The sequence below is a fragment of the Moschus berezovskii genome, chromosome 13, assembly GCF_049115385.1.
Source record: "Moschus berezovskii isolate FMDL1 chromosome 13, NW_MosBer_1.0, whole genome shotgun sequence".
In the NCBI taxonomy this organism is placed as follows: domain Eukaryota; kingdom Metazoa; phylum Chordata; class Mammalia; order Artiodactyla; family Moschidae; genus Moschus; species Moschus berezovskii.
Window position 1 is genome coordinate 2,308,249 of NC_142472.1, and position 12,806 is coordinate 2,321,054.

Genomic DNA, 12,806 nt, shown 5'->3' on the forward strand with positions numbered 1-12,806 from the left:
TTCCTGACCCAGGGATTGAACCCACCTCTCCTGCTGGGCAGGTGGCTTTTGTTTTCACCACTGAGCCACCTGGGAAGCCCCAGGCTCACACACTAGGAAATGTCCTAGCCAGGTTTCCAGCTGACCTGCGTCATGTTCCACCTCCCGTGCTTGGGGCTGACGCTGGGAAAACCCGGGACTAAGAAGCCTTCAGTGAGTCCTGCGGTCCTCAGCAGTTTCCCAAACGTGGAACGAAGCGAAAGCATCACTGCTGGAGAGGAACCAAGGGCTGGGAATCCAGAGAGAGCGCGAAAGTGGTGGTTTCGAAGGGGTCTGGGGAAGCGCCGGGAAGCCCTTGTGTTCATGGTCTCTCTCCCTCCGCCCAGCCGTTGGCGGGCAGCTGACGAGTGAGGAGAGCAGGAAGAAATGAAAGAACAAAGGTCTGTGTCTGGCTCCCGAGCTCCCCCGTACGGCGTGGGCTCAAGGGCCGGCCTCCCTCGCTCCCTGGGACCCCGAGGCCCTGAGTCTTCAGCTCCTTCAGTCCTGCCACGTCTTTACACCCCCATCTACACACCAGAGGGTCTGCCCCGTCTCAGGCTGCTGGGTGGGAGCAAAAGGTAGATCCCCAGCGTTCTGGAACCTTCTTTCTTTGTCCCCCCCCCCCCCCGGGTCTGCCCCCAAGTGCCTGGACCAACAGTGCTCTGGTCCCGGCTTCCTTCCAGCAGCTCCTGCTTCCGAAACCCAGGCCTGAGTGAAGAGGAGCTCCCCAACCAACCTGGAGGCACAGAGTTATCACCGACACCCCTGAGACCCGGGGGAGGACCATACCCAGGACGCAGAGGGAAGGGGAGACCCCAGAGACTTCCGCCCGTGACGGAAGGAGCAGCGCCAGGTAGCTTCCTGTGCAGGCTCCTCCCGCCGCGGCTCCGCGCCCGCGAGTTCCCCCCCAGCCCAGAGGAGCGTGTTGGCGGAGGTGCCGCCCCAGGGCGCCGCTGGAGCAGCTCCGCGTTCTGTCTCCGCGGCCTCTCGCTTGCTCTTGCTCCGAGCATGCAGCGGTCTTCCAGGCCCACGTCCTCCTTCCCCGAGACGTCCTACCACCTGTGACCAGGGAATGTTTAAATAATGCAAATATCGCTTCCTCTCTTCCACTTAAAATACCGCAGCCTACCATCCTCATCTCCAGGGTGGAGTCCAGACTCCCAGCTGACTCTCTGGATTCTGGCTCCCCTGCCGACTCCATGTGCGTCAGTCATGTCTGACTTTTGCGACCACGTGAACTGCGGCCCACCAGGCTCCTCTGCACATGGAATTTTTTCCAGGCAAGAATACTGGAGTGTGTTGCCATTTCCTTCTCCAGGGATCTTCCCCACCCAGGGATTGAACCTGTGTCTCCTGCGTTGCAGGCGGATTCTTTACCGACTGAGCCACTTGGGACTCTGGCCAGCTGAAGGCCCTGCTGTCCTAATGGGCATCGGATGTTCTTCCTGGCATTTTGTGTCTTGACAGGAGCTCTTTCTTTGTGTGTTTGCCTTTTACCTTCAGGGTGCGAATGTCTGCTCATCCTTGAAAAGCCCCCTGAGGACCAGCTCCTCCAAGAAGGGGTTCCTTCCTTCCTCAGAGAGTGGACCACTTTGTCTTTTGTGGCTGGAGTCTGTCCTGGTCCTTCTCAGGGTGTTTATTACACAACACTGCAGTGATGCGTGCACGTCTCTGCTTCTGTTTACTGTTAACTCCTGAGGATCAGAAGTCATCAGTTCATTCACATTGATGGCCCTGGTGCCTGGCACGAGCGTGGAAACCTCTAAGTTGGTCAGAAGTCATCCGTTCGTCCATATTCGTTTCCCTGGTGCCTGGAACAAGTGCGGAAACCTCTCAATTCTCAGTGGATTGTGTGCTGTGTCACTTGTGGCTTCCAGAAATGCGGTGGTGGAGCTGCTGCTGGGGGCGGAAGGCAGGACCTTTCTTCCTAGAGCCGGACAAAAAGAAGGAATGAGAGGGAAGGGCCTGTCTTTCTCATCCCAAGACTTCTATACACCCAGGGCAGATTCATGTCAATGTATGGCAAAACCAATACAATGATATAAAGTAATTAGCCTACAATTTAAATAAATAAAAAAAAAAGAAATTAAAGTTAAGACCAGGTGGGAAAAAAAAGAAAAAATAAAAGAAAAAATTTTTGACAGCAAAGTCATCAAGAAAGAATTATGTTTAAAAATCTCTGGGTTCTAGTGAGACTGGAGTGGCCACCAGGAAGAAAAACTGTCCTGGGAAAGCAGAAAATAGCAAGAGCTGTCAGACACTGGACACCAGGTGTGTGTCCACTCTACGAGCTTACAGATGTCATCCCACCCAGAGGTTGCTCCATAAAGACAGTTACTGCTTCTCACCATCATCATCATCAATAAAGGCATTCGTCGCCTGAATTGCTTGATCACCAGCAGAGGTGCCATATTCATTAAATTCTCTAAAGGCACGGTGATGTTGGGTAGAAACCAATGCAATACTGTAGAGCAATTATCCTTCAGTCAAAAATAAATACATAAAAAAATTCTCTCTAGGCAGAAATAAAAATATGATGCAAAGAAAGTTCCCAGATGAATGCTCAGAGAGAAGGCCTTTTGTCTGCCGCACGCAGTGTTTTGGACAAGTGCAGAAGAGAAGAAGGACATGGTGTGTCATTTGAGGGGAAACTGAGAGATGAGTGCGTTCGTTTGACTGGAACGAACGATTGGGATTCATATGGCAAGCGGATACAGTAGTGTGGGACCTAAAATGCCAAGCTCAGGCTTAAATTCTGCCCTGTTTCTGTAACTAGATTCGTCTCTGGTAATCTAGTGCTTGGGATTCGGCATTCTCAATAACTGTTGGAGATGGTGAAATCAAAGTCATATTTTAAAAGAATTGGTATCAGCCGGTGGGGCACCGTGGGGATGAGGACTCTCTGGGGACAGGCGTAGCGATGGTGGCAGCCTGGTGTCAGTTGGAGCAAGGGGAGGGGGCAGTGAGAGGCACCCCGATGTGGATCCCAGGCCGTCTCCTCCTCTCTTACAGTCAGACTGGCTGACACTCTTCAGCTCCCCCAGGCTTTGGTTTCTAGCCTGTAACATGCTGGGCAAGCCTGAGGGCAGGAGGAGAAGGGGCGACAAAGGAGGAGATGGTTGGATGGCATCAGCGACTCAGTGGATATGAATTTGAGCAAACTCTGGGAGACAGCGAAGGTCAGGGAAGCCTGGCGCGCTGCAGTCCATGGGGTGGCAGGAAGTCGGGCACAGCCGAGTGGCTGAACAACACTGGTGTGCGGGGAAGCAGCCTCAGGAACGCCTTTGAACCTCTCTGATTAGCCGTCTGCAGTTTTGTGGGTCAAGAGAGAAGTGCTGGGACAAGGACGAAGCAAGACTCGGCGGGGACTTGGAGGGCCGAGCCCCCGGGGACGAGGAGACGGAGGTGGTGTCTGCTGGGGACCCACATGGAGAGGTGCTTAAGTGACGGCGTCGTAAGAAATCAAGCAAGCAGCTCTGAATGGAAGACGCTGGGCCAGCTTCCCTTCCAAAGGCTTCTTGGAGGTAGATCCTTAAGTGAACTTGGAAGGCAGGGAGGAGGAGGATTGGTTTGTGAAATGAGGAAGAAACAAAACAAACCAGACGGGCTTACATCTGTGCACGGGGAGCTCGCCCACTCCTGGGTGTGCCTGCTTGTCTGCCTCCAGGGGGCTGCCTCCAGTGAGGCGGGTGCCGTCCTAGCGATGGGAAACGAAAGAGAATGAGGAGGAGGGGGCTGCTGCCGTGATTCCTGCGTGAGAAAGCAAGAGAAGCAGGAGGCAGGATCAGATCCGAGAACCACAGGTTGTCACATCCGGGTTCAGGAGATGCCCGTGGGTGCTGTGGTCACTCGGGGTGTGGTCCATCCCTCTGCTGGGTGCTGAGCAGGGACGCAGTCCAAGCTGGAGATGTTGAGACGTCAGCGAGCTCCCAGCCCCTCTGCCGGACGTGAGAGTAGCTGCTGATGCTGAGAAAGCGCCTGGAGGCTGGGGTGATGACCGCCACGTGGATGGTGATGTGACATCAGCCCAGGAACCACCGTGAACACTCAACGAAACCTCACCCCCTGATGTTTCTGCATCCCAGCGGGCCCCGTCCTTCACGGATGGAATACCTGAGCGGTTGGGCATTTTGTTGTTTTGTTGGGGCGTGTGTGTGTGCTAAGTTGCTTCAATCGTGTCCGACTCTGTGCAACACTATGGACTGTAGCCTGCCGGCTCTTTTGTCCATGGCATTCTCCAGGCAAGAATACTGGAGTCGGTTGCCATGCCCTCCTCTAGAAAATCTTCCCAACCCAGGGATCAAACCTGTGTCGCTTAGGCTCTCCTTCATTGGCAGGCGGGTTCTTTACCACTAGTGCCACCTGGGAAGCCCTGTTTCATTGGCGATGTTTGCCCAAATCGCCTTACTTATGCACTGTTAGCAAAAGTAAGAGAAGCAATGTAACTTGGCTGAGTTGAGCTGTCATCTAGTCGCTCCCTCCATAACAGAACTGATCCTCTCTGCACCCTCCCCAAAGTTTGCCTCAAGACCCCTTGGACGTCGTGGACTCGTTGGGAACCACAGCTACACCCCATCAAAAGGTCATCCCAGAAGCACATCATGTGGGCGACACTCTGTCATGTAGAAGGAGAAATAATTAGCCAAGGACGTTTAAGTCGGAATTTATACTAGCAAGGAAGGAGGAAAAGTAGATATTGGGCAGGCTGATAATAGCATCTTTGAAAAGAATTGCTGAAGATTGCATATAGATTTTTATATACACATTATATAACATACATGGGCTTCCCTGGTGACTCAGATGGTAAAGAGTCTGCCTGCAATGTGGGAGATCCGGGTTTGACACCTGGATCGGGAAGATCCCCTGGAGAAGGAAATGGCAACCCATTTTCTCCAGTGTTCTTGTCTGGGAAATCCCATGGACAGAGGAGCCTGCTTGGCTACGGTCCAAGAGGTGGCAAAGGGTCAGACACGACTTAGTGCCCAAACAGTTCAGTTCAGTTCAGTCGCTCAGTTGTGTCCGACTCTCCGCGACCCCATGAATCACAGCACGCCAGGCCTCCCTGTCCATCAGTAGCAACATGCAATGATAGATATAAGAGATATCATGCAGACGGATAGATGGGTGCAATAGGAAGCAACCGAAAGACTCCAAAGTTAAGAGTCTGGCTAGAGAAACAGTAATAATCCATACAATATGGTGTGCTTTAATCATTACACACAGGCAGGAGACGCGTATTTCAGACTTGGCGAAGCTTCATAAGGTGTTGAAAAATGAAAAGTGAGCTTGACTCCATATGTGTGGAGAGAGATCACGCTGGGAGGGGAAACTAACACGTGCGTGTGACCCCCCAAGAATGCACAGGAAGACGCGGGTGCTGATGGCGATTGTAATGGCAGGGAATGGGGTTATCAGCGTCGAAAGACTAGGAGAGTGTCCTTTGTGTTTTTATGGGTTTTCCAAGGTCTCCGCATCAAACAGACACTACTTCTGTGATCTAAAAATAAAAAGTGATGAAAAACAAAGCAGTGAGCTCACCTTTTCCTGACAGGATCCCAGGGAAATGAGGCGCTTCATGGACTGGGGCCAAAGCAACAGAAACCTGCTTTCTCGGTTCGGAGAGTTTATGTTCAAGGAGTTCAGGGCTTATTTGTGGTAAACAAGCTCATGGCTTCCTGCCAGATGCTCTCAACCATCCACATTTGCTTTCCGGGCAGGTAAACAGATGAAGATTGGTGTGCTCTGGTCTGTTTTTCATTTATCTTTACTCTCATAATTGTATTAATTTTTAAAGCACTTGTTTAAAATTCATGCTACGAATATATTGATCTTAAATTTCACTGTTCCCCGTGAAACGGTAGGGTTTTTGGGGATAACTTTCCATTTGAAAACTTTTCCTTGGCAATTGTAATTAACACTGAGAAAAAGTTGCATTTCTTAGGGGAAAATCCGCCTTCCTAAAATGAGTGCGCTCTTGATTCCCTGCAGAGCACGCAGCACAGAGTGTGCTGGGAGGGGATCTATCTTTGTATTCCGTGGGCATCCATGTTTGGATGACGCACGTCCTAATAAGGGCATCCCAGAGCTTCGTGACTGGCAGGAGCCCTCCTGTTCCCGGCGTTTCAAGTGCTGCTGACGGAACATCGAGGGGGACCCCCTCCCACGGGGGTCTAATAGGGGCCGCTGAGCCCGTGCTCGCGCGCTGTCAGCTACAAACAAATAGCCTTGTGAGCAAAGCAAGAGGTTCTCTTCTCTCCCGGAATGCCTGGGCCGGCTTCCCCGGAGACAGAGCAGCAGGTTGAAACCTCACCCTGGGGAACCCCACGGCTCGGCCTCATTTGTTCAGTGTGGAGTATTTCTACATCCCGGGTCAGGAATCCTTTCTAGAAAAATGCCCTTGAAGTATGCTGGGCTATTGTCATATTTATTTTATTTTTCAATGGCAGTGTCTGTCTTTCCATTGTCTTCCTGGGACAAAAAAGAGAAAACGACCAGATGACATACAGGAAGACAGGGGTTGGTTGAGACCCCAAATGAGACAGCCCTTTATATCCAAGCAGCCTTTAAAATTTTTTTTTTAGTTAATTGATTTTTAGTGGAAGGATTATGGCTTTACAATATTGTGTTGGATTCTGCCATACATCAACATGAATCAGCCACAGGCATACATATGTCCCCTCTCTCTTGAATCTCCCTCCCATCTCCCACCCCAGGCAGTCTTTCATTAGTTGAGACAGGCATGAAATAGAGGCAGAAAGATCTTATTTTGAGGGAGGCTGATATAGAACACTGGTTTTGGAGTTGAAGATGGATTCACTCATTGAATGACTCTTCAGCAGTTGCAGTGGGACAAGCATGGTCCTGGGATTTGGGGACACAAACAAGGTAAAACCACCCCCACCAAAAAAAAGCAAAAACGTGTGGAGGTCAAATGTAGCAGAAGAAGCAGACACAAAATAAGATGATTTCAGATTAACAAGGGTGAGGACGAAGGTCAGGCCCCGGTGCAGGGGAGAGACGCTGGACCAGGTGGTGGGCATGGTGGCTGCAGGCGGGACAGGCAGGGACGGCTCTGTGAGAAAGTGACCTTTTGGCTGAGATGCTTACCACCGGGCACGGCCAGCATGGAAAGATCTGGAGGAGGGATACTCCAGGCAGAGAGAAGAGCAAGGCGAAGGCACCAGGGGGAAAGAGCCCTACCTGCTGGGAGGACCGAAAGAGAACGGGGCAGTGTTTAGGCAACAAGATGAATTCGGCTGAGCACTGAAGAACTGATGCTTCTGAACTGTGGTGCTGGAGAAGACTCTCGAGAGTCCCTTGGACTGCAAGGAGATGCAACCAGTCCTTCCTAAAGGAGATCAGTCCTGGATGTTCAGTGGAAGGACTGATGCTGAAGCTCCGATACTTTGGCCACCTGATGTGAAGAACTGACTCATTGGAAAAGACCCTGCAGCTGGGAAAGATTGGAGGCAGGAGAAGGGGACAACAGAGGATGAGATGGTTGGATGGCATCACCACCTCGATGAACATGAGTTTGAGTAAGATCCGGGAGTTGGTGATGGACAGGGAAGCCTGGCGTGCTGCAGTCCATGGGGTCGCAAAGAGTCGGACACGACTGAGTGACTGAACTGAGCTGTCCTGGCAATAAGATGAGAATCAGAGAAAATAATAAAAAATCATCCTAAAGTGTTGGCCTGGAGGAAAGCAGGTTGGAAGGGAGGCTGATGGGTGGATGTTATTATCACAATACAGGAAGATCCTAGTCCAGTGTGTCCCTGGTAGCATCTAAAATAACAGTCTCCTGCAATATTCTACATGATAGCTATTTGAACAGAAGTATAAATTAATGTGCAAGTTAGTTATTAAGTAGTTGACATAGTACTTCTGCACATTATCTTACTAAATAAATCCAAACCCTCAGTCATTCATCTTGTACTAATCAAAAGAAAAAATACCATTTTGTTTTGTTGGATCAGATTTGCCAAGTTCATGGAGCAGGTTCCCGTCCTGCTCAGGGGCCTGCCTACTGAGTGGAGCTGCCACCCAAGGCTGTGCTCGCACAGATGTGTGCTCAGACCAAACGCTTAGCTCTTTCATCACTTGTTATGATTACTTGGAGCTTTCACAGCCTGTCTGTTGGTGGTGGTGATGGCTGGGTGTAAGAACCACCTTTTACCTGTTCTCAAGCCTTCTAGACTTCTCTCCTAAGATCGCTGTGAAGCTCTGTGAGATCCTTGGTGGGGCACCGATGCTCACGCTTATCCCCTTTAATCCTCCATGAGAGCATGGCAGAGAGTGGGTGAGAACAGGGTACTCTTCTCCGAGAAGCTGCAGATTCTGCCCTGGAGGGCAGACGTCAAAGGAAAGGGCAGGACGTACGGTGGTGCCCCGTGGGGGCCGCACGCAAGGCTGGCTGCTGCTCCATCGGGAATCACACACCGCTGAGTCCCTGAGCTCGCGGCTCATCTTCCTTTCAGCCCTTCTGAACATCCGAGTAGACAAGAAACAATGCTATTACTTGAAAACGGCGATGACCATGAGGATTAGGTTATATCTCAGTCCTTTTTAAAGGAGGGAGCAAGTGCTCTTACTCAGCCCTACAGAAAGTTATTTACGGGAAGCAAGAACCGCAAGAAGACGCTTGGGAAAGGGGAAACACGTTCTGACCAGGGAGGGGACGTTGTAATGAGATAAAGTTTCTTCCTTTTTAAAATTCTCTGTTTGACACAGAAGGAATGCTTTATGTTGGAAATAAAACCACATTTAACCCCTCAAAGATGTGTCCCTAAGCCATTGTTGTGGGGTCATATTTGTCACGGATTCTACTGAAATGTGGTCATTTTGCACCAGAAACACAAAATAGAGGGAGTGAATGTCACGGTCTGCAAACGTGAGAGCGGATTACTGCGTGGGGAAGTCGTGGAGGGGGCGGTGGGGGCGCTGGTGCTGAGCCAGCGTCCTCGGGCTGTGACCAGGAACCCGGGGGGAGGGCCCGTGGCAGCTCGCCCTCGTCTCACCCCATCTGTTCCACCCTGGGAGGGGTTTAAAACATTTCCCTTCCACGGTCCTCGGGCTTCCCAAGGGGTGCGTGTGTGCTCAGGTGCTCAGTTGTGTCCGACCCTTTGCGACCCCATGGCCTGTAGCACACCTGGCTCCTCTGTCCATGGCATGCTCCAGGCAAGAACACTGGAGTGGGAAGCCATGCCCTCCTCCAGGGGATCTTCCCGACCTGGGGACTGAACCTTGACCTCTTGCATGGCAGGCAGATCTTTACCATCTGAGCCCCCAGAGGAGCCTCTTGGTTCATTTACTAGGTTGGGTTACTTTCAGGAGTCCAGCAAAGTGGTTCAGCCACACACACACGTGTACTCATTCTTTGTCGGGGCTTTTTCCATGTGGGTTATTATGCAGTATTGGGTAGAGCTCCCTGTGCTGTGCGGTAGGCCTTTGCTGATTATCTCGTTTATATGGATAGTGTGTATATGTCAGTGTCAACTTCCTAACTTATCCCTCCCTGCCCAACCTTTCCCCTTTAATAGCAAGCTTTGTTTTCAAAGTCTGTGAGTGTGTTTCTGTTTTGTAAAAAGTTCATCCGTGTCACTTTTTAACGTTTTCAGGCATAAGTGGTATCCTGTGGCATTTGCCTTTCTCTGATTTACTTCACTTGCTGTGATAATCTCTAGGTCCATCTACATTGCTAAAAGTGGCGTTGTTTCATTTTTTGTACAGCTGAGTAATATCCCATTGCATATGTATAATATCTCACTGTATATCTAAGTATAAAAGTGCTTTAATCTAGTGACTTTGAGTCTTAGAAGAGTGATCTTCACAATCCAAAGAAAACTGGTGCATATGTTAAAACTCGATGCTCCTGTGACCTTGTGAGGTATTTTGATTCTTCTTCGTGGCTTTCTTGGTATTAACTATCTTTTTATTATCAGCGTTAGGGCAACATCATGGCCTCTACATGTTTGTGGGTCTCCAGTCTTCACTGATCAAAAAAGAATGACCAAAACCACCTTTATCATGCTCTCCCTCCAAATCACTTCCGCCCATATGAGTTTTTAAGCTGGCAGTTAATACATACAATCGGCTCCAGATTCTCGTTGCGGTGGCTTCTCTTGCTGTGGAGCACAGTCTCCAGGGTGCAAGGGCGTCAGTAGTTGGCTTCCAGGCTCGAGAGCACAGGCCTGACAATGGTGGCGTATGGACTTGGTTACACCAAGCCGTGTGGTGTCTTATCGGATCAGGGGTTGAACCTGTGTCTCCTTCACTGGCAGGCGGATTCTTTGCCACCGAACCACTAGGGAAGCCAGAGAACAAGCCATTTTGGATCAATTGAATTTCCACTGATTTAAGCATGGGTGCTGGCGATGAGGAAGAAAATCATTTCAACCTTGAAAGCCCTTGCCAAACAGGTCAACATCAAGTGTTTCAAATTGTGTCCTTTGTGAGCGGAAAGCGAGGAGCCCTACTTCTTCGTACTTAAAGAACTGGCCCAGGCTCTCCTTCTGACAGCCTTTTGTGGGGTCCCCGCGAGCTGGGGTCACAGTGTCTTCTTACCACCTGCTCGCTGTCTTGTTAAGTGATGTGGTGGCTGCTGTCGTGGGGAATGTCCTTGAGTGATTTTAAAGGCACACCTTTCCATTTGTGGTAGAAGTTTCACGCACTTTCTTTTCACTTAGAGACCAGCTCAGAGGCTCCTAAAGATGCTTCTGTGAGGACGGGCGTCCGGGTGCCTTACGGAGGGTGTAGAGAGGTATGCTCCATAGTGGTGGCATGAGTACCGGTCCCTTCCTCACAACCGGACCTCTGTGGCCTCAGGTCAGGGGCTGAATGAACGTCTCATCACTCTTCTTTTGATGGATGAATTCAATACATCAGGGTACTGAGCATTCTTAAGGGATAAGAGTAAAAGTGTTAGGAAAATTGGAAATAAATGAGTACTTTTCAAAGGCAAAAGATGAATCGGTTCAGTTTAGTAGCTCAGTAGTGTCTGACTCTGCAACCACATGGACTGCAGGACACCAGGCCTCACTGTCCATCACCAACGCCCAGAGTCCACCCAAACCCATGTCCATTGAGTCAGTGATGCCATCCAACCATCTCATCCTCTGTTGTCCCCTCCTTCAATCTTTCTCAGCATCAGGGTCTTTTCAAATGAGTCAGCTCTTTGCATCAGGTGACCAGAGTATTGGAGTTTCAGCTTCAGCATCTGTCTTTCCAAGGAATATTCAGGACTGATTTCCTTTAGGATGGACTGGTTGGGTCTCTTTGCAATCCAAGGGACTCTCAAGAGTCTTCTCTAATGCCACAGTTCAAAAGCATCAATTTTGAACTCAGCTTTCTTTATAGTCCAACTCTCACATTCATACGTGACTACTGGAAAAACAAAGTAATGTCTGCTTTTTACTGGACATACCGGAAGTCGTGTCAGGAAAGCCTGTCCGGTCCTTTAGTGAACCTGGCCCTCCTCTGATAGAATGTCCTCTGCCAGGTCAGCGCTGGTCCTTTGCTGAGCGGCTCACACTGAGTCTGCTCTTAGTTTTCATGATTGAGGTGGGGCAAAGCCCTTTCCAGAGCACAGAAACGAACAGACTGGCATTGCTGCAAGCATGAGGGATTCACCTTTCCACTGTCGTCCCGATGTCATCTAAGTGGTGAGGACTGGTGACCCATCACCAGACAGGGTCCATCAACAAGGACAGAAAATAGTGGTTTCAGATTCTATTAATATGATGCAGATCGTTGAGGGTCATAACCCTCTTTCCAATATTCCCGCTTCCTAAAAAAGTCTCTTAGCTACATGATGGCCATAGCCCTGCCCCAGGTATGTCCTCATGAGACTGCCAAATTTATCTTTAAAATGTCCCAAGTTTGTATGATGATGTAAAGTCAAGATTGCAAAATAAAAAAAAGAAAGCATGTTTTCTCATTAGTGATTCGGAACATGGAGCTCAGACTTCATACTGACTGATAAAGCGCTACCACCTCTCAGACCCCTCGATTTTATGCCCAGTTCCAAATACATTCATTCTTTTCTTTCTGCATTAAGGTGATGTGTCTATGGGCAATGACTTGTTCAGACAAGGTTGCCGGAACGTGAAAAGAGTAAAGACCTGGAGCTGGAGCCAGAGGTGTATTCCCTTGGCCTTCAGGACAAATACTAGCCGAGCAGTAGAATGTGAGCTGGTGCCAGTGACAGAAAGGAGTGATGATCCAGGGCACCCATGGTAGGAAGCAGCTTTACCTCCTTAGTCTCCAGCCCCAGCACTGTGAGTCACATTCTAATTCCAGTTGTCCTTGGAGGCCACTCTGGTGCTGGGTTGACATCTAAATAATCAAGTGGAGATAAAAGCACAATCGCTTAACAGTGGAGATAACTGGCAAGTAGCTTTTTGATCTACGGCACTGAAAGAGAGCCATCTCATGAGGCCTTGGAAAAATTCCCAATTAGACGATTTTGATGGATGGGCTATATCAGGTGGTGCATATACCTTCTTGGGATTTCTAGAGCTTTATTTCCTTATTTGAGGGCTGGGATTAGTTACTTCTTCTATAATCAGAGATTATAAGTGACTCTAAAAGTTGACTCATTGGAAAAGACCCTGATGCTGGGAAAGATTGAGGGCAGGAGGAGAAGGGGACGACAGAGGTTGAGGCGTTTGAATGGCATCACTGACTCGATGGACATGAATCTGAGCAAGCTCCAGGAGATGGTGAAGGACAGGGGAGCCTGGTGTGCTGCAGTCCACGGGGTCACAAAGAGTCGGACACGACTTAGTGAC

General features: G+C 49.8%; 2 long non-coding RNA genes across 4 annotated transcripts in view; one reads left to right on the plus strand and one right to left on the minus strand.

The window, feature by feature from the left end:
- The window catches only part of LOC129556643 (uncharacterized), a 78,062-nt gene that overhangs the window by 14,659 nt on the left and 50,597 nt on the right, over positions 1-12,806 (plus strand). The gene's annotated exons all lie outside the window — the stretch shown is intronic.
- LOC148775799 (uncharacterized) lies at positions 5,225-8,601 on the minus strand. 2 transcript variants are annotated; one of them, XR_016038929.1, is made up of 3 exons: positions 8,195-8,601; positions 7,219-7,471; positions 5,225-5,515 (listed from the first exon to the last, which is right to left on the minus strand). It is a non-coding gene; the product is annotated as an uncharacterized LOC148775799 (long non-coding RNA). The 2 variants fall into 2 exon arrangements; XR_016038928.1 differs by having other exon boundaries at positions 7,219-7,656.